The sequence below is a fragment of the Thermobia domestica genome, chromosome 11, assembly GCF_964235325.1.
Source record: "Thermobia domestica chromosome 11, izTheDome1.hap1.1, whole genome shotgun sequence".
NCBI lineage: Eukaryota > Metazoa > Arthropoda > Insecta > Zygentoma > Lepismatidae > Thermobia > Thermobia domestica.
The window spans coordinates 170,651,933-170,671,951 of NC_137464.1; the positions used below are offsets into that span (position 1 = coordinate 170,651,933).

At 37.8% G+C, this 20,019-nt stretch overlaps 1 long non-coding RNA gene across 1 annotated transcript in view; it reads left to right on the forward strand.

The window, feature by feature from the left end:
* The first annotated feature begins 840 nt into the window (after window positions 1-840).
* The window catches only part of LOC145663706 (uncharacterized), a 39,203-nt gene continuing 20,024 nt past the window's right edge, over window positions 841-20,019 (forward strand). Inside the window, exon 1 of the long non-coding RNA XR_014127236.1 lies at window positions 841-974. This is a non-coding gene — a long non-coding RNA (uncharacterized LOC145663706). The remainder of the gene's footprint in view (window positions 975-20,019) is intronic.

The window sequence follows — 20,019 nt, forward strand, 5'->3', positions numbered from 1 at the left end:
ACAATAATTAAACAAGGAACACCAAACGTGTGCGGTATCACATTACTTTCACTTCAGTACAGGGGGGCGCGGTGGCTCAGTGGTAGAGCGTTCACCTCCGGTGCTTGGGGTCCCTGGTTCGATCCCGCTCACGCCGTGTGGACTTTGTGGGGGATAACACCGTGATCGTGGGTCTTTTCGGGGTTCTCCCGTTTCTTCCCATTTTCTTCATTCTACCATTTCATTCCTCATGGTCACCGTCTCCTTTGGAATAACCGGCATAATCGTGGGATGTAAAACTCAAAGATTTCATTTCATTTTTCACTTCAGTACAGTACCGTTAGGCGAAAGCTATTGAATAGGAAGTAAAGGAACGTAACATCAGCAAGCTGACAATCACGGCTATTGCGTGCTTTTGTACATACAAATATCAGTGTCCGGAGCTGCAGCCTCCTAGAAAAACATATTGGAATCTATTTTAACAGTATTTTTTTTCTCTGGGACTTGTTTAGGCAGACATTTTAATACATGAGTGAATCTTGAGTCTTTATATATGGTATAATGAATTTTTGTACCATTTCGATGAATATTCACATTTGAAATTAGCAGATTCTCTTAAAAATTCTGCATCTTTTTGTACCCAAATTTTGTAGCCAGTTATTACGAATAATAAGGACTGTAGTATATTCTTCATTATGACGCAACACATGGAATTCAGTTGTTTAATGCTATCTAACATTAGATAAAATACGCATGACAACTCGTCATTGAAGACTTGCATATGAATCACTCAGTCGCATGATTGAAATCTACGAAGCAAGCTATCTTATCATTTTCTTCTTATCTTCTTATCCGTATATATTCGTATTTACGCAAACTTATTGAATTATAACATATAAATGACAATTCTGCGTTCTTATTGTAGTTTTTAATTGAATTCAGTTCTGATTAGATTGTTTATGTACCTGAACCATAGTGTTTACAAAGGAAATAAGGTATGATTAAATTTTATTATTAATATTTGTTTTGATATTTAGAAGTTAAAATACACTATTTTAGTATTTTTAATGTATCCGAAGTCAGTCACAATAAAGCAAGGCAAGAAAGTCAGGTCTTTTCCTCCATGATTCAAAAAGACAAAAGAAGGCTAAACATAAAGAATCTGGAGTGAAGGGAAACATTAATAACTAGGATTAAAAGGATACCAGATGCAAAATAAATAACTGAGTAATTAACAGTTATCTTATTTAGGTAGTAACGCGTACATCAATTAATTTAATTCTCTCCAGTTATCTGACAGTTTCTAGTCAAAACGCACATTCTTAATAGGGATGTTCACGTTCATAGATGTTTATAATTTCGTTCGTTATATTTTGGATTGGAGTTTGAAAAGGGCTATTCCATCGTTACGGGCGGGACAGTTCAACTACATTTATGGTGCTTTCACATCGAATAAATAATTCCATGTAAGTTGTTTTGGTGTAGTTTTCATGGTACACGTAGAAGTAACTTACAAATATTGATATCAATTGTCAGAAGTTTACGAACGAAACTGAGAGCCGAAGAAATATTTCAAATAAAATTACCTGTTACGGGTAGGACATAAAAGAGAACATGATTATGCAACAACAGTAATAGTGACCAAACTCTGCGAATTAAATATTGGTAACAAAATGTTGATTTTGGTTTCGAGTCCAGTAGGAAGTGGCAGGCCCGTGCTTGAATATATATATATACACACACACACACACACACATCTATATATATATATATATATATATATATATATATATATATATATATATATATATATATATATATATATATATTAGGGATGGCCACATTTTCCGGAAAAACGGAAGACGAAACATTTTCTGGAAAATGAAAATGTTCACTTGTAGTAGTGACATTGGTAGTCTTACATTAAGAAAAATAACGTAAAATGCTATGCGAAAACAAGTAAATGAGGCAACTCAAAACTTAACAGTGGATAGGAGAGGAAAGGTCGAGTAAATCAGCAACGAAACATTCCTTCCTGCTACATCTATTTGTACACTTGCTTAATCATGTACTTTTTTTTTTTTTTTGTTTACGTGAGGGCTTGCGGATCATTCGTTTGCACCAGGAAATTCCGATCATGCGTGTGTTTCGGGGAATCCCCGAGTATGCGTGTACCTGGGGCAGAACCCTGGCAGTAAAGAGAGCTGGCAGTGTGTTATTAGTACAATTGTTATGTTTACATTCCAACCATTTCTTCATTGCTTATCATGACCACGGTGATCTGTCAAGGTCACAGATCCTGGGGGGCCGGGGGCAGCCCCCTCAAAGTTCATGTGGACCCGCATTGTATTTATAAATATACAATATTTTGCACAATTTGAATTCAGTTTGTCTTAAAACCTTCATATATACCTTCTGCATCTGAATGGATCCCCAAAGTTACAGAGAAATCGGCGCCCTAGATTATATAGAATCCATACGCAGTAGTCTTGTATTATTTCATGGGCGGGAGTACACTACGTATTCCAACTGAGCTCAGGCGTTAGGATTAACATTCAGAAGACCGATGTTCGATTCGAGCGCCCTACCGTCCCGACTGTTCTTTTTTTTTTCTGTAAGTTTATTACTCAGTTACATCCGTCCTATGCCATAGACTTTTTAATCCGAACATAAATTGAATTCTACTGATGTAATTCAATTTTACACTTTATCCTAGTGTTACCATCTTGCAACTATAAGCGTCACGAATTCCAAATACCGGTACTATTGACTATAAATACCATAGTATGTAGCACTACTTGAAACTAGCGCCAGCTATTCATATAATGATCTATTCCACATAATTCTCTTCGTAACTTTTTCCGCTAATTTCTCTTAAACTGAAGGACGATTCCACCTAGTCATCGATACATCAATTCAGTTCTCAATGCTGACTAATTATCTATATTTCTGTATGCATTTGAAAGTTTTACTTATTATTAGAGCAACCCAAAAGCATACAAAGCATAAAAAGCATAATAGCTATTTACACATATGATTGGTACCTTGAACATGGTTGTGGCTGTCTAAGGGTCAAGAAGAAAGCATAATAAAGCATAATTTTAGAAAATAAAACATAAAGCATAATTTAAAAGATATAGCACAATTCTTTAAATAATCTCTTTAACTACAAGTTTAACATATTGTATTAATATTTTTAAAAACCAATATTTACAATGCAAAATCATTGAGGACATAGCAATGCAACAATGAAAAGCTTATTTTTATTTCTGTAAACTTTTTGGTCTAATCTTTTGACGTGGAGAAAAGAAAAAAGGACAAGACGACGAAAACTTCCGCCAACAATGAATAGTACATAAGAACTCCACACTATATTGTTATGTGTACCTCTTGAACTTGAGCACTTTCTGTACTTTTGGTGGCATCTTTTACTTTCCCTTTCTGTATATATGCACCTCTAAGGCGCACACAAGTGATTAAAAAAAAAAAAAAAAAAGACTCGAGTAAAGCATCTCTTTACAGTGCATTAGGTAGAAAGTTCATTAAATATGAAAGAAACTGGTTGCATAAAATATTAATAAATAGATCAATATATTTAGAATATTTAATGTATATTAAATATTATACGTTATACACGATTAATGTAAAACAATGATTGAAATTAATAATAAAGCATAATAAAGCATAATTTGAAAAAAAATAAAGCATAATGTGGGTTGCTCTACTTATTATTCTATATTCATGTTTTGTTACTAAATTGTAAACTCCTAATGCAATCAAAGTGTTTTTTTATTATTATTATTATTATTTCAGAAACGTAGATGATAATCTAGGTGTTTCTACCTCTATATCTCAGATTATCGCTTCACCTGGCGCACGCTCAAATACATCTAAAGTAACAGAAAGATCCCAGAAAAAATGTTTTACAAATATGGGAACATAGTAGTTCGTAAGAAGCAGAAAATAATTCTGTCTTATCTCAGAGACCCTAAACCTTGTTCTTCCGCAGAGGTACTTGATAGTAAAATAAGTAATATGGTACCAAAGGACCTTCTTCCTTTGCCTTTTGTTGAATTTATGAATGAAGTAGAACCAAGTTACCACTCACCATCCAGCCAAACTGTGACTCGCCGTATTGAGGCCTTGTTTTCTAAGGAGAAGTGTGGCTGCGCAATCGATTGATTTGACAACAAATAGCTGGACTTCGCAGGCTACGGAAAGTTATATTACAATCACAGCCTACTATATGCTTCCATCTAAGTTCAATAAATTCAGTCCTTCAAATAATTGAAATAGAAGTGAGGCACACAAGGGTAAACCTAACTCAGCACTTAGCACATGTTGTAGAGTAGTGGAACATTTCAGATAAAATACATGCAATTGTCTATGACAATGCAAATAATATCACAAGTGCGGTACGAGAACTTAAGTATGCAAGCATATGTTGTTTTGCTCAGAGCCTACAACTCTCTGTAAATAAAGGTCTTGCAATAGAAAAAATCGAGAAAATGTTAAGTGTTGCTAGTGGGATTGTTTCCCACTTTAAACATAGTACGTTGGGAACGTCAGAACTGGAAAAACAGTAAAGGTAATTAGGATTGACAGTACATTTCCTTATACAGCAAGTTAAAACTCGGTGGAACAGCATACATAGAATGCTTGAGAGATTGATAGAACAAATAAGAGCTCTTAACAATGAATTATCAGCTAGAAATATAACAAAGGCGTAAGATTGCAAGAAGTTTAATCCTTTAAGGATTTCCACTTTCTGACGTAAATTTTAGACTTTCACTCAAACAGCTACTGCTTCCTTACTATTTATCGTAGGATCATGGTTCATACCTCGTTTTTCTAACGATAAAGCGTACTTACCAACGGTACCACGTGTCCGTATCATAAAGCTTAACCGGAAAAATCAAAAAAAAAAAAAAAAAAAACTGAATTTTTCTGAAAAAATCACCCCTTCGTAACACTTGCGCTTATCGGGTCCGGCCCCTGTTTCATGTAGGGATCTAAAAAAATTGATAAATACCCAAAGGTACACACAATCCTTATGCAAAGTTTCAATCTCATATCTTGAAAACTAAAGGAGTGAAAACGTTTTGAAATTTGCCTTAAGAAAAAAAGTCACGTCCCTTCGTACCACTTGGCGCCGCCAAGTTGACCATCCGGTTCCAAAACGCATCTGCGGTGTTCTTTGGTCCATCCTTTACTTGAAAAATTAAAAAAATCCGGCTTAAATACCTGTTATAGAACCTAAATAAGCAGTCAAAGACTGTAGTACGCCATGGTAGATAAATATACCAGAACTCTTAAAAGGGTTAAACTTCCTACAGACTAGGGATGACCACATTTTCAGGGAAAACAGAAAACGGAATATAATTCTTCCGGAAACTGGAAAATTAGAAAGGAAAGACGGAAAATCTTCCGGGAAAATGAAAGACGGAAAATTTTCCGAAAAATCGGAAGATGAAAAATTTTCCGGAAAAACAAAAACGGAAAATTTTCCGGAAAATCGAAAGACGGAAAATTTTCCGGAAAACGGAAAATTTACCGGAGAAAAGGAAACGGAAAATTTTCCGGAAAAACGGAAGACGGAAAATTTTCCGGAAGACGGAAACGGAAAATTTTCCGGAAAAACGGAAGACGGAAAATTTTCCGGAAAATCGGAAGACGGAAAATTTTCCGGAAAAACGTAAAACGGAAAATGTGATTTCCGGAAACCGGAAAACTCTTTTTCCGGAAATGGCCATCCCTAATATATATATATATATATATATATATATATATATATATATATATATATATATATATATATATATATATATATATATATATATATATATGTATATTAGGGTGGTCCTTAATTTTTGATTTCTGAATTTCTTTGGACGAACCCCCTAAAATAGTTCCATATGGGACTAAATTTAGCCAGGAGAAAAATTAGCTCCATTGAATAATATTAAATGGTGCCTCAAGGGACTTATAGTTTTAAATCCGATTACAATACATAGTACAGCGGACTCTTTTTAATTCGAACTTAGATAATTCGAATTATTTGATAATTCGAACAAAAGTTTACTCCCCTTGAAAACTGTATTAAAAACAATGGTAAAAATTGTGTGTAGAACAATGCAATTTCAACTGGCTTTTGTTTATATGTTATCTTATCCAGAGGCGACTGTGGGAAAAAGAAAGCTTTGTTTGTTGATATCACCTCCGCTGGACTTCCTCTCAATATTGAGAATCAGTCAGAAGGTGGTTGGTATATATCTCTCCTCCTCCTCAATAACCTGGAAGTGTTCATCCCTTCTGTAGAAGTGTGAATTACTTTGAACCCTGTCTTTCACTAGCAAATGACTTGTAAGAACGAGATATTTGTGCAGTTCTTTTTGACTGAACTAAAAGCAGTGACATAAAGGTAAGCAGATTCGTATGTGATTTATTGACGTGCATTATGTATATACAATGTAGGATCGCGGCACTATTCTAATTCCTTACGAAAATGTGGTGCTGTAAAGGTAAAGTGCACTGCATGTTGATTAATTTTTCATATACAGTGCAGTTATTTTGTTCCCTTGATTTTACTTAAGAATGAGAGATTTTGGTTAATTCGAATTTTGGATAATTCGATTTTTTTTTCGTGTCCCCTTGGACTTCGAATTAAAGAGACTCCACTGTATATAGAAAAAAATCTGGAATAAACCCTTGTAATTTAGAAACGGCTTAAGGGAATGCGAAGATACCCTGGATAATGAAACTAGAGGAAGAAACACACCTAATGTTGTATAGTATTATCATAGCGGCCATCTTGAAGTCCGCCATCTTGGATTCAGGTCAAAATTTTTAAATAGGAAGAGGGCCATGTGACATATAGTTTTGAGATGGCGTTTCACCAGAAGCACAAATCTAGCACTATTTTAAAGATAGCTTTAGTCGTGTAAGAATTATTACCTGTGAAAAGATTTCCCTTTTTCACAGGTAATAACTCTTACACGACTAAAAGTAGACATGAGTTTTGTGCGAAAAGAACAAAAGGAATATGCACGACTTCAAAAGAAAGAGGAATGCAAAAGAAAAATGCACTTCTAAAAATGATTTCTTTGAATTTTATACACCAAAAGACGGAGGTAAGCATTTCAAGAAATGAAGAGGAAAACCCAGTTAAGAATGTTAGAGAAGATGTAAATATGGATACTTGTATGCACTCGAACCCTACAAGAGATGTAAAAAGGGAAAAACTAATTTTATTACTCTAAGACAGGTTGCTGTTCTTGATCGATATAAGGCCACTGATAGAGCAGCAATACATTGACAGCGACGGCAGAAGCATTAGGCCATAATGTAGAGAAACTAGTAATAAATAGGTCTTCCACTCACCAATGATGAGAGAATATCCGTAGCGGAGTTGCATAAGACTACAAAAACAATTTCGGAGTGCATCAAGTGCGTTAGTTGTGTAATGGGATAGAAAACTACTGCCAAATTTGACTGGTAGAGAGACTGTCAACAGGTTATCAATAATTATTACAGGAGATGGTCATGAGAGGCTAATTGGTGTTCTCAGTTTGTCATTATCAAGAGGAGAACATATTGTTTCTATAAGTTCATTAGTTTGAAGAATGGAACTTGGTAAATTTTGTGCAGGCAGTTTGTTGTCACACTACTCCCTGCAATATGTGTCATGTGAACGGTGCTTGCATTCTGCTAGAGCAGATGCTTCAAAATAATCTATACCTTCCTTGTAGACACTACATTTAGGAATTGGTTTTAAAATGTATATTTGACAAGTGTTGTGTTTCGTTTGCATCTGGACCGGACGTTCCCCTATTTAAGCATTTTCAGAACGAGTGGTCTAAAATAGATTGTACTAACTGTATTCCAGAAATTGATGATGACGAACATAAGGAACAATATTTCAGATGTAAGAAATGAAGTGTTGAATTTTGCTATCAAACTTGTAGAAGCAGGACACTGCATAGAAGATACAGGGGATTTTTAGAACTGTCCATCATATTCTTGGGTGACATACCTCCTCGAGGAGGTTTTCTTTCGTTTGCCTGAAGCAATTCACCATGCAAGGTGGTTGGGGAAAGGAATTTACTGTTTAAAAATATTTCGAAGCAAATAGAAACGGGTCTTCGGAGAGCATGCATTTTTTTCATACGACTATGTGTTCAAGCTTGATTTAAATATGATCAAGCATACCATTCACCATTACAGGACCTGCAATTTTTGAAAGGTTTGTACAGTTATAGACAAATAGATACTGAATTACTGAATCTCTTTCTAAATTTTCTCGGCATCTCTGAAACTTGAAGGAGGAATACGTAACGTTGTTTTCTTTTTTTTTATTTTTTTAATGATGAAGTTAGCATAATGGACAAATCAAAATTGGTTGAAAGAATTAAAACTGTAAGGAGAAACCGTGAAGCAGCAAAGAGGCTTGACGCAAGAGGCGATACCATAAAAATTCTAGTGAAAAGAGAAATCAATGATTTTGTCTCAACATTTTTTTTTCGAGAGATTTAAAATACTCGTAGGGTTTGTTGAATGTGATCCGAAATCATGGTCAAACAACAATGACTATCTTCAAGAAAAGACAATAATTAAATTCATCTCCGTAACAAACGATGCAGCAGAAAGGGGAGAGAAACTAATAGCAGATCACAACAACGTTTTTACGAAAAATGAGGATCAGAAACAGTTTCTTTCGCAGATAGTGAAGGCTCACAGCCAATCTTTTCCTAAATGTGACAAAAGTGAACTGTGTAGCAAATAATATTGAAAACTTACCACAAAGCTACTACATAAATGAAGGATATTTCAATTTCTTCCAAGTTATAATTTTTCTTTTTCCTCATAATGGTCTATGAATCATCTCGATGGAAAAACTTATTTGTAGTTCATAAGGAAACAAAGATTTAACTTTCTCTAGCAGTTTGTTTCCAGTTTATGTAAAATACTTCCAAATTTCTTACAAATCTGTGGTTCATAATTACGTACATATAATAAAATAACATTACATCGAAGCATTTCGTTTTTCACACGTAATAACTCTTACATGATTATTGGTAGCTTAAAAATGATACCAGATTTGTACTTCTGAGAAAACGCTATCTCAAAATGATATGTCACATGACCCTCTTCTTATTTGAAAGTTTTGACTTGAATTCAAGATGGCCGCCATGATAATTCTATACAAAACTAGGTTGGTCTCTTCCTCTAGTTCCATTATCCAAGATATCTTCCCATTGCCTTAAGTAGTGCTCTCAAACGGGTCGGGTTGACCCGACCCGACCCGAGTCGGGTCGGGTCAGTTCGGGTCGGGTTACGGGTCGGGTCGGGTCAGGTCAACTCGGGTCGGGTCAGTCGGGTCAGCTCGGGTCGGGTTGTCGGGTCAGGCTAATCGGGTCGGGTTGTCGGGTCGGGTCAGTCGGGTCAGCTCGGGTCGGGTTGTCGGGTCGGGTCATTCGGGTCGGGTTATCGGGTCGGGTCAGTCGGGTCAGCTCGGGTCGGGTTGTCGGGTCAGGCTAATCGGGTCGGGTTGTCGGGTCGGGTCAGTCGGGTCAGCTCGGGTCGGGTTGTCGGGTCGGGTCATTCGGGTCGGGTTGTCGGGTCGGGTCAATCGGGTCAACTCGGGTCGGGTTGTCGGGTCGGGTTATTCGGGTCGGGTTGTCGGGTCGGGTCAATCGGGTCAGCTCGGGTCGGGTTATCGGGTCGGGTTATCGGGTCGGGTTGTCGGGTCGGGTCAGTCGGGTTATCGGGTCGGGTTGTCGGGTCGGGTCAGTTGGGTCAGTTCACTTTGGTCAACTGAGTTTAGGTTGAGCTTAAACTCGGCTGGAGTCGAAAGCTGCTGTTTTTCACTAGCTGCCTAATTAAAAATAGCAATTTTCAATTGATTTTATAGAAACCATAAATCTATTTTGAACACTTGCAGCTAGTGTTTTTATGATAAATGCTTATTTTTCTACTTGTGTGTACTTTAATTTTTAAATGTGGAAGATTGATTTTACCAATCGACTGTAATATTAATATCTACGCCAATATGGAGTCTGGATTTAGAACAAAACTAGAAGTTATTTAAGCAACGCCAAAAGAGAGATTGGATATGGACAACCAAGCCCAAGCAGGGCCGCGGTGGCTCAGTGGTAGAGAATTCATCTCTGGTGCATGGTGTCCAGTAGCGTAGCTAGAGTTTTTTCAGGGGGGGGCAATGAAGGGCCCAAGAGGATTTTGAGGGGGACATCTCCAATATATATATATATATATATATATATATATATATGTGTGTGTGTGTATTCAAGGTGAATGTTTCCATCTTTATTGTTCATGATTTTACTCTTTGGAAAACAGTGAAAATATAAGAATTTAGTACCACAAACAACTAGGATTCATTAATGCAATTGATTTCTAATATAAGTAAATAGTTATTTAATCATGGCGTTTAAAATATGTGTAGCTGGTTGACTTAAGTGGAAGCAAATACACTTTTACAGGTAAAGAAAATAACTTATAGGTTCATGCCTCTATTTGAAGAGGATCTTTCTATTCGTGTGGGCAGCAGCAAACATATCCACAACTTGTTAAAGATCTAACGATTTAGCAATTTTCTTCTCAATATAAAGTAACACTAAGTTTTTCAACCTATCATGAGTCATTGACTTGCGTATACAAGTCTTTAATCTTTTCAAAGAAGAGAATGACCTTTCACATGTAGCAGTAGAAACTGATATAATCACAGAGATGATACCTAGCTTGTAGGTTTCTAGGAATGCGTTTTTGTAGACACAAAGAAGATCAACGAAATTCGTTAAGGAATCAGCTTTCGTTTTCTTCTCGTCTTCATACAACTTAATTGTTAGAGCAACCCACATTATGCTTTATTTCTTGTTTAATTATGCTTTTTTTAAAATTATGCTTTATTATTAATTTCAATGATTATTTTACATAAATCGTGTATAATGTATATTTATCATACATCAAATATTCTAAATATCTTGATCTATTTATTGATATTTTTTTGCAACTAGTTTCTCTCATATTTAATGAACTTTCTACTTAATTCATTGTAAAGAGATGTGCTTTGCTCGAATAAATTTTTTCTATCATTTGTGTGCGCCTTACAGGTACATATATACAGAAAGGGAAAGTAAAAGATGCCACCAAAAAGTACAGAAAGTGCTTAAGTTCAAAAAGAAAACATAACAATACAGTGATGACGCCAGAGGGGGGCAAGGGGGGCGAGCGCCCCTCCTAGTAGCTACTTCTGCCCCCCTGACTGCCACCTAGACTGCCCCCCCAGACTCGTACAATCTTTAAACATTCTTTATGTAGTATTATATATCAGTATCATAACCAATCTCATTGACAAATTGTAGTCTACTTTCCATGAATTTACTATGTGGCAGATTAATCCTCAAGCTTTCTTCTTTGAGCGTCTGGGTATGCACGCATATTTCTGTTTTCTAATTTAGCCCCTTTTGAGGTAAATTTTAGTTATACTTCTTTCTTATGATTTTTAATAATTGTGCCTAGCGAACAATAGTAGATTTGGTCGACTTGTTTTCTTCTCATTGGATCAACTTCGATTGGAAACAAAAGAAAGGTAAAACCAGTTACGTAACTTGTTTGTATTTGTCCAGGTTTGAAGTTTTCAGTTTCATATTTTGTTTTATTTAAAACTTCTTTTTTCTGAAACATTATTCTCGGCTTCCAATATTCAGAGGATGTGCTTATAATAGCTTAGTTTGCAACTACCAGGGCTTAATTTTTTGAAGGAGATAAAAAGAGTTGTGTTTTCCCTTCCTGCAAATGATAATAATAAAATTATGGAATGAAATTGATTCCCAATAAAATGTATTGTCAGAGTGCTGATCTTTAGTTAGTAATTGGTTTATACTAGTGCTCCTTTACTTATTTTGTTTCAAAGTACTGACGTGACGTCTACCATATTGACTAGGAACTGCTGAAAAATTCGTAGCCCAACCCAGAAGGAGTGCACGTGGATTGGTGAAGTTTTACTTCTTCTTCTCTTCTCCCGAGAGTCAATATACTACCTTGTACAGTGCTCCAGCTTTTGCAGAAAAGTTTAAAAAAAAATCTAGATTTCCTCGCACCACTGTTCATAGCACTACCCCTATCTGATCTAAAATGGCGTCTTTCAAGTGTTATTTAAGTTTGGGAAATAAGTACACGTAATAGTTAGACGGAGCTAAATCTGCGGAATAAGAATGATGATCTAGACATTGAAATCCTAAATTATGCAATGTCAGTTATGTTCGCAGGAGCTTGATGGACAGGTGTATTCTCCTGAAGGAACATAATTCATTTCTTTTCATTTTCCGCAGCGTTGAACTTTGAATTTTTCTTTCAGTTTTGTAAGTAATGTAGAGATTCTGGATTAAATATCTGACCATTGAGGAGGTAGTCTACCACTCCATACTTATACCAGAAGAATGTTCCAAACAGTTTCTCAACCTACTTCTGTGTCTTGAACTTCTTGGGGCGATGGAGAAATGAGTGCTACTACTCCATTGACTGTTGTTCCGATTCAGGATCATAGTGGTACAACCATATTTCATCTATGGTTACTATTCGTCAGCGAAATTGATCAGCATTACGGTCAAATTGGAAGAATACTTCTCTTAATGCCGTTACCCTTTTATTCTCCTGACATATATTTTGGGAACCCATTATGCCGAGAACTTGCGCATACCCAAGCCATTCTGAATTATGCTACCGACGAGTTCCAAAGAAATGCCCAGAATCCCTGACACAAGTTTTGCTGAGAAGATAAAAACTGAGAAAGCGGGGTGCAGACCTCAGACTATAATAAATATAAATAGCTTAAATTATTTTTGTCACACAAAAACTGGGGTGGCCTAGGCCCTCCGGCCCCGGGCTATATCCACCACTGGCTGAAATGCTGCAATTTTCAAGAATAATGTCACAAATTGCATCCATGATTCCAGGAAGAGTCATTGCTTTTAATCATCCTGGATGTAAAGCATAATTTGTTGAGAAATTGCTACGTTTATACTAAGCCACTTACTTCTTCACCACTATATATAATGGAGGAGAGTCCCGTGGTGTTTCACTGATTTCCTAATTAATTTACTTCGGTGACTTTCCTTGGTGGAACAAAAATGTTATAACAGTAAGGATCTGGATGTTCGTGAAATTATCTGTTTGGGCACACATAATCACTTCAGAGGCCTGAGAAACAATAAGAATTTCATTATTAATATGAAAATTTATATTTGTACATACAGAGATATGTTTTTCTAAACTACGATTTCATTTTTCTACCTAGTACCTACACTCCTTCTGGATTGGACTACGACATTTTCAGCAGCTCCTCGTAAATTTTCTCTCTGTCTCTCTCTGTCTCTCTCTCTACATATATATATATATATATATATATATAGAGAGAGAGAGAGAGAGAGAGAGAGAGCGAGTGATACGTAGCATATAGACGAATGTGTTACTTGTAGCATACGCGAAAGTAATTCAATTTATGTTTAGGCTTCAAAAGTTTCATTGAAAAAGATTTCATGTGCAGACGTTACTTATTTGTTAGTTACAAATTTTATTTGAAATAAGTTTAATTTATAATCATATAGATCTAACATAAAAACAGCAACGAAATACACAATGTAATGTAAAATAAGTCAAACGTAATAAATATGTTATTTTTGGTATGGCAAATAGCAGCCCCCGAAAATGTATCTGCCCCCCCTTTGTCCCCCTAACAACTTAAAGCTGGCGTTGTCACTGTAACAATATAGTATGGAGTTCTTGCATACTATTCATTGTTGGCGGAAAAATTTCTTCTTTTACTTTCTTTTCTCCACATCAAAGGATTACACCGAAAAGTTTACAGAAATGAAAATAAGCTTTTCATTGTTGCATTGTTATGTTCTCAATGATTTTGCATTGTAAATATTGGCTTTAAAAAATATTAACACAGTATGTTAAACTTTCAGTTAAAGAGAATTTTCCAAGAATTGTGCTATATATTTTAAATTATGCTTTATGCTTTATTTTCTAAAATTATGCTTTTAAAACTAGTTTCCCAATGTGAGTGCATTTTGGCGTTCACCCAGTGTCGTGACCATAGTGCTCTCAAACGGGTCGGGTCGGGTCAACTCGGGTCGGGTTGTCGGGTCGGGTCAGTCGGGTCAGTTCGGGTCGGGTTGTCGGGTCAGGCTACTCGGGTCGGGATGTCGGGTCGGGTCAGTCGGGTCAGCTCGGGTCGGGTTGTCGGGTCGGGTTATTCGGGTCGGGTTGTCGGGTCGGGTCAATCGGGTCAGCTCGGGTCGGGTTGTCGGGTCGGGTTATTCGGGTCGGGTTGTCGGGTCGGGTCAACCGGGTCAGCTCGGGTCGGGTTATCGGGTCAGGTCAATCAGATCGGATCACGGTTCGGGTCAATCGGGTCGGACCGGGTCATCGGGTCGGGTCAGTCAATTCGGGTCACGGGTCGGGTCGGGTCAGTCTTCAACCCGACCCGACCCGACCCGTTGAGAGCACTAGCCTTAAGTCGTTTCTAAATTACAAGTGTTTATTCCAGATTTTCCCCATATACTAAGTATTGTAATCGGATTCAAAACTTTAGGTCGCTTGAGGCACAATTTAAAATTAGTCAATGGATCTATTTTTCTCCTGGCTTAATTTGGTCCCATATGGAACCATTTTGGGGGGTTCGTCCGAGGAAATTCCTAAATTTATTTTTTCCCATATAAATAAGGACCACCCTTATATATATATATAAAGGACCACCCAATGACCATCTCGGCCTCCTAACCGAGTTACGGACGTCCAAAAGGGTGGGAAAATGAGCTTTGAAGTCTAATTGTGGTAAAACGACAAGAGATAGAAGGGCGGTGTTAGGCGGCCCACACAGACTCTCAACATAGACTATCCAAAGATACTAAGATTAGATGTGTACAAGGCGAGTGCAAGGAATTCTCCAAAGGATGGGAAGCATGCCGTGGACGTTATGAGGGCAAAGCGAGGTGAGAGGGTGTGTGTGAAGTGTTCATGCATACAGAAACGAATAGCAGAAGTGCGTATACGTATGCAAGATGGCGGAAGAAGTGCGCATTTGTATAACCGTACTGGAAAAAAGCACAATCTCGACAGGTTTATTCGAAGCATGTGTTCGAGAAAGCAGAAAGGGCAGTCCGACAGTGGGGTAGGGACATACAGCGCTCTACATAGGGTCGACAGTTGTGTAATTCAAAAGCGCTAGTAGGGAGGTGATGCAACGTTCACGATAGAGGAACCGAAACCGGTTCCGGTGATAGTACTCGTAGAAGACAAGCTGCAGCTGATTACTACAATTGCAATACAAACAAAAATAATGAAAAACTGAGTAAAGAGATTCACACAGTACGGCAAGATGCCGAGGCAGAGCAAAAGTTTGAACTGGCATCCAAGATTCAACGTGTGATTCTGCGCATAGAGAGTGAAAGGGCAATTCAATAAGAATTTAATAATAATAATAATAATAATAATAATAATAATAATAAGAAGAAGAAGAAGAAGAAGGAGGAGGAGGAGGAGGAGGATGAGGAGGAGGAGGAGATGGTGAGGAATACGAATAAAACTAATGTATTATTGTATTAGTATTTAGTATTAGTGTTAGTATTAGCACCGTCAGTACCAGCATTGTACTAGCTACCTGTTGTCTCAAGTGGACCTACATCAAACTACAATGACCTCCCTAATTATTACAGATGAGATGCATATGTAGAATATGTCATGTGCCTGTCAATGTTCTGTACGTATGCGTAGAAAGATTCATCGAGACACTGAATGTGTGTGTTGGCACTGGTACGGCCAAATACTTCCGGTGTATCGTAAATTCGCGCCGCAGCAATCAAAATACGAGCCACGAGTTATTCGGCTGTTTGCACAGGTGTTTCATAGACAATCCCTTTCCTTTACCCCCAGAGAAAGAAGTCCATGGGTGTGAGATCTGGCGAGCGAGGTGGCAATAATACTGGACCACCCCTACTAAGCAATCGATTACCGAAAGTTTCATGCAGGAATATCCGTACACGTTGGTCAAAATGAGCAGGCGCGCCGTCATGTTGGAACCAGAGCTACTGTCTCAATGCCAAGGGTACATCCTCGATAAGTAGAGGTAAGACCTTACGCGAAAAGGTAAGATAAGTGCCACCAGTCAGACGATTAGGTAAGATGTACGGTCCAATCAGGTAGTCATATATGATGCCACACCAGACATTCACAGCAAACCTGTGCTGATGCCTGCACAAGGGTTGCGTGAGGATTATCCTCAGCCCATACATGACTGTTGTGGCCGTTTAGTACGCCTGCTCTGGTGAATATACACTCGTTCGTCCATAAAATAACTGTTGGGAAGTCTGGCTCAGCAATAGTGCGCTGCAGAAACCACTGACAGAAGTCCACATGTGGTTGAAAGTCTACATGGGATAAATCATGAACCTTTTGAAACTTAAAAGGGTTCATTCGTTCCTCGTGCACAACCTGCCACACAGTCGTATGACTTGTGTTTAGCGCCTGACCTACGGAGCGCGTGCTGGTTTCAGGATGAGACCCAAATGCTTCCAGCTCGTTTTCCTCAAATGCAACAGTTCACAAACTTTGATTTCGTCCTACTTCTTGTCGGGGTTTTTGTAGTGATCCTGTGTCCCGAAATCGGCGATCGATGGTTTGACAGAAGACGTGCGACAGTAATCTCCTACTCAGGAACCGTTCTTCATACAGACGCCTTGCCTCCCGGCTGTTACTTCTCGCCTCGCCATATATGAAATGCATATCAGCAAGCTAAGTAAAAGAGTAGTCCGCCATTCTATCAGTTGGACTGTCGTTCACGGTTCTGGGAGTACCACAATGATAAACGGTAACACTAATTAAATGATTATTGTTTCTATTGTTTTTACTATCATTCACGTGCGAGTTATCATTTGCCCAATTCTATACACTGAGGCCCTTATACACTTTACGCGAACACTCACACACGCACACAAACACTCACACAGAAACACCAAAATAGCGTTTACTCGACGACATCAACTATCAATGCAGCTCCAATTAGTTGTGGAATTCAGTTACGAGTCCTGTGCATTAGATACGCCACTAGTGTCAAACCAGAGACAGAACCATTCATGTTGCATAGTGAACGAAGAAACTACGTCACTTGCAGTCCGGGGACGCAATTTCGTATTGAATCATGAAGAAACTTACACACATACGGATCCTGTCATTCATAGCGGTGTTTGTGTAGGGCAAATTAACGAGTGATAAGATTTTTTCAGAAGTACTGCAATTACATATGAATCTACAAATGTATTACTGGTTACATGTGAAGATAGTTTGTTTTTCTTTTTTTCTGAGCTTCGCAAACGAAACTGAGCTCCTAAACTCACCTTTGCGACTACGTGTAGCATGAACGTTGAACAGCTTTGGTGTGTAGTAAATCTGGATGATTTCTCAAAGTGTGGGTAAAATAGATGAATGCAAAATCAGCGCTAATGTCTTCGTGTTGAACTATTTTCCTTACAGTGTTTTACCTTAAAAGGCTCGATACTTAAGCAAGAGTTATGCTATTTACTTAAGGCCCTTCTAAACGCTCCCCACAACTTTTCCCCTGATTTATGAAATTCGTGTGAAAACTGAATAAAATATTCAGGTTTTGGAAAGTGGGCCACATAGTAGTTATGGTACTCATAAACTAAGAAACGATTCAAATAACATTTGAGACATTTGATAGGACAGCCTATGACAATCATTTCGCTGCCCTCAAAGGTATCGAATATCTTTTCTGGAAATCAATTATTTAAGATCACATCATAGAGTTCCATGATCACTGTGTGGCCGAATTTTCAAAATTCGACTACTTTCTTTCGTTTTCCCACAATTTTTAAAAACCGAGAAACGTTGTGGGGAGCGTTTAGAGGAGCCTTACTCAGCAATGGGAAGTCCTTAAATTCCACAGTAAACTTGTCACGTCGTGGATAAAACTCGGAATAATTGATTTGCAGTGTATCAAATTATGTTAATAAATAGTAAACATCTGGCTAGACGTGACGCTTAAGAAACGTGACCACACTTAAGTCATAGTCTGTCGTCGGTTATAAAGAATTTTGCTTCTTCCTTTCGTAATGACAGGCAAGGTTGCCAGATTTCCAACACTCCTCAGAAAGCTATTCCTAAATCACCTGGTAACTTTTCGCTTTAGAGGTATTTTACTGCTTCATAAAAAAGTGGGCGCTGTTGGTTGCCAGACACGTCAAGTACGCGAGCTGATCATTTATTAGACCTATTATTATTATTATTATTATTATTATTATTATTATTATTATTATTATTATTATTATTATTATTATTATTATTATTATTATTACTTAAATGCTCATCGAATAGCCCTTTCACCCACATGTTCAATCCCGGATGCCAGTTCCCACTGCTGCTGTGCCTCGGCATCTTGCCGTACTGTGTGAATCTCTTTGCGGGTGAATTCACCTGAAGAACACTTCATTTGTGTGGATAATTTCGTCGAAACAAGAAGTAGTTTAAAATTGTGCAGTCTCACAATATCTTTTATACTTCTAACTACAATTTGAAAAGCTTAGTCACTAAATAAAACTTGCTTTAATTATAAGAGACAAGTAGAACCACTATTCAAGCTCAGTTCATTATCGAAAACCCTAACTTCTCATTCAAATGCTCTTTTTGTACAACAATGGCAATGATTAGGAATATTTTACTTTTTTCAATGCATAGTTCAATGCATAGGTAATCTACAATTATCCGAATTCACAACTTTGTGTGATCCATAGTTTTGTCATAAATATCCTCAAACGTTTTTAACATTCTAACGCAGTGGTAGAATTCAGCCTTAACTACTCAGATTTTCATTCTTGCTGTTTGTATTGCAATTGTAGTAATCAGCTGAAGCTTATCTTCTACGAGTACTATCACCGGAACAGGTTTCGGTTCCTCTATCGTAAACGTTGCATCACTTCCCCATTAGCGCTTTCTAATTACACAACTGTCGAAAGGATACAAAATGGCTGACAATGTTTACGTGCCGTGCGTGGTTGCATAACCAGCAGGAAATGAGAGAGGTAATCGAAGAAAGGTGGTGATGCATGTTGTGAACTACTTCAGAGCACATTCCTAAGACAAATGCACATGTACATAGTAGTCCTTTACTGTACCAATACCAAGGTAAAACAAACGATACGCGAAAATGAATGGAATGGCCGAAAGGAACACTGGTAGAACATCTAAGCCAGCTGGAATTACTGAATCGGGGTTGCAACAAACGTTGAGCTCTGCTTGGGTGCATGATGTTGCGGGGTCAAATCCGCGGAAGTGCCCACTGAATGCAGTGGTTCTGATCCCAGATTTTCCAAATCATAAGTCCCGTCCTTCGAAGCTCCTAATCTCGTTTAAAGCAACATAACTTAATCAATCGAGCCCCTGTATGTTGCTCATTATTTGGTTTATCACCTGTACGTATACGTAAAGAAAAAAACTGTGCACGCAGTTGTTGTCAATCAGCTGGTAAGCCAGGAAATATGGAATGGAAGAACACTATATTGTTTCGATTACAGACGTGAATTGGAAACACGCTTGCCTTTCCACGTTTGTTTATTTTGTTGCCTGAAGGGTTCTGCTGCAGGTCTACATGCTTTCGTCGTACCGGAGTAGTCGCTTGGGAGAATGATTCAAAGTGTAAAGGTTCGTTGTCTTCACTTGTCTTTCTCGCCTACAGTGAATGTAGTAGTTCTGTGTGTTGAAGAGGTGTCAAATGCGCCTGCCTTTACAGTGTCGTGGATGTACTTACTTCACCGTATTGCGGGGAACAGTGCAATAGTTGCAGTAGTGTTGCAAAGCCACGGGGATACTATTGTGCAGTGGTAATTAGTACTATTAGTGTGTTGCTAAATTGTTGTTTACCTTGCCATTGATACAATGTACAGTAATATTGAGTATGCTGGCATGCAATTTATGTACGGGAATGCGGTAGAGGCCGCTAGGTTA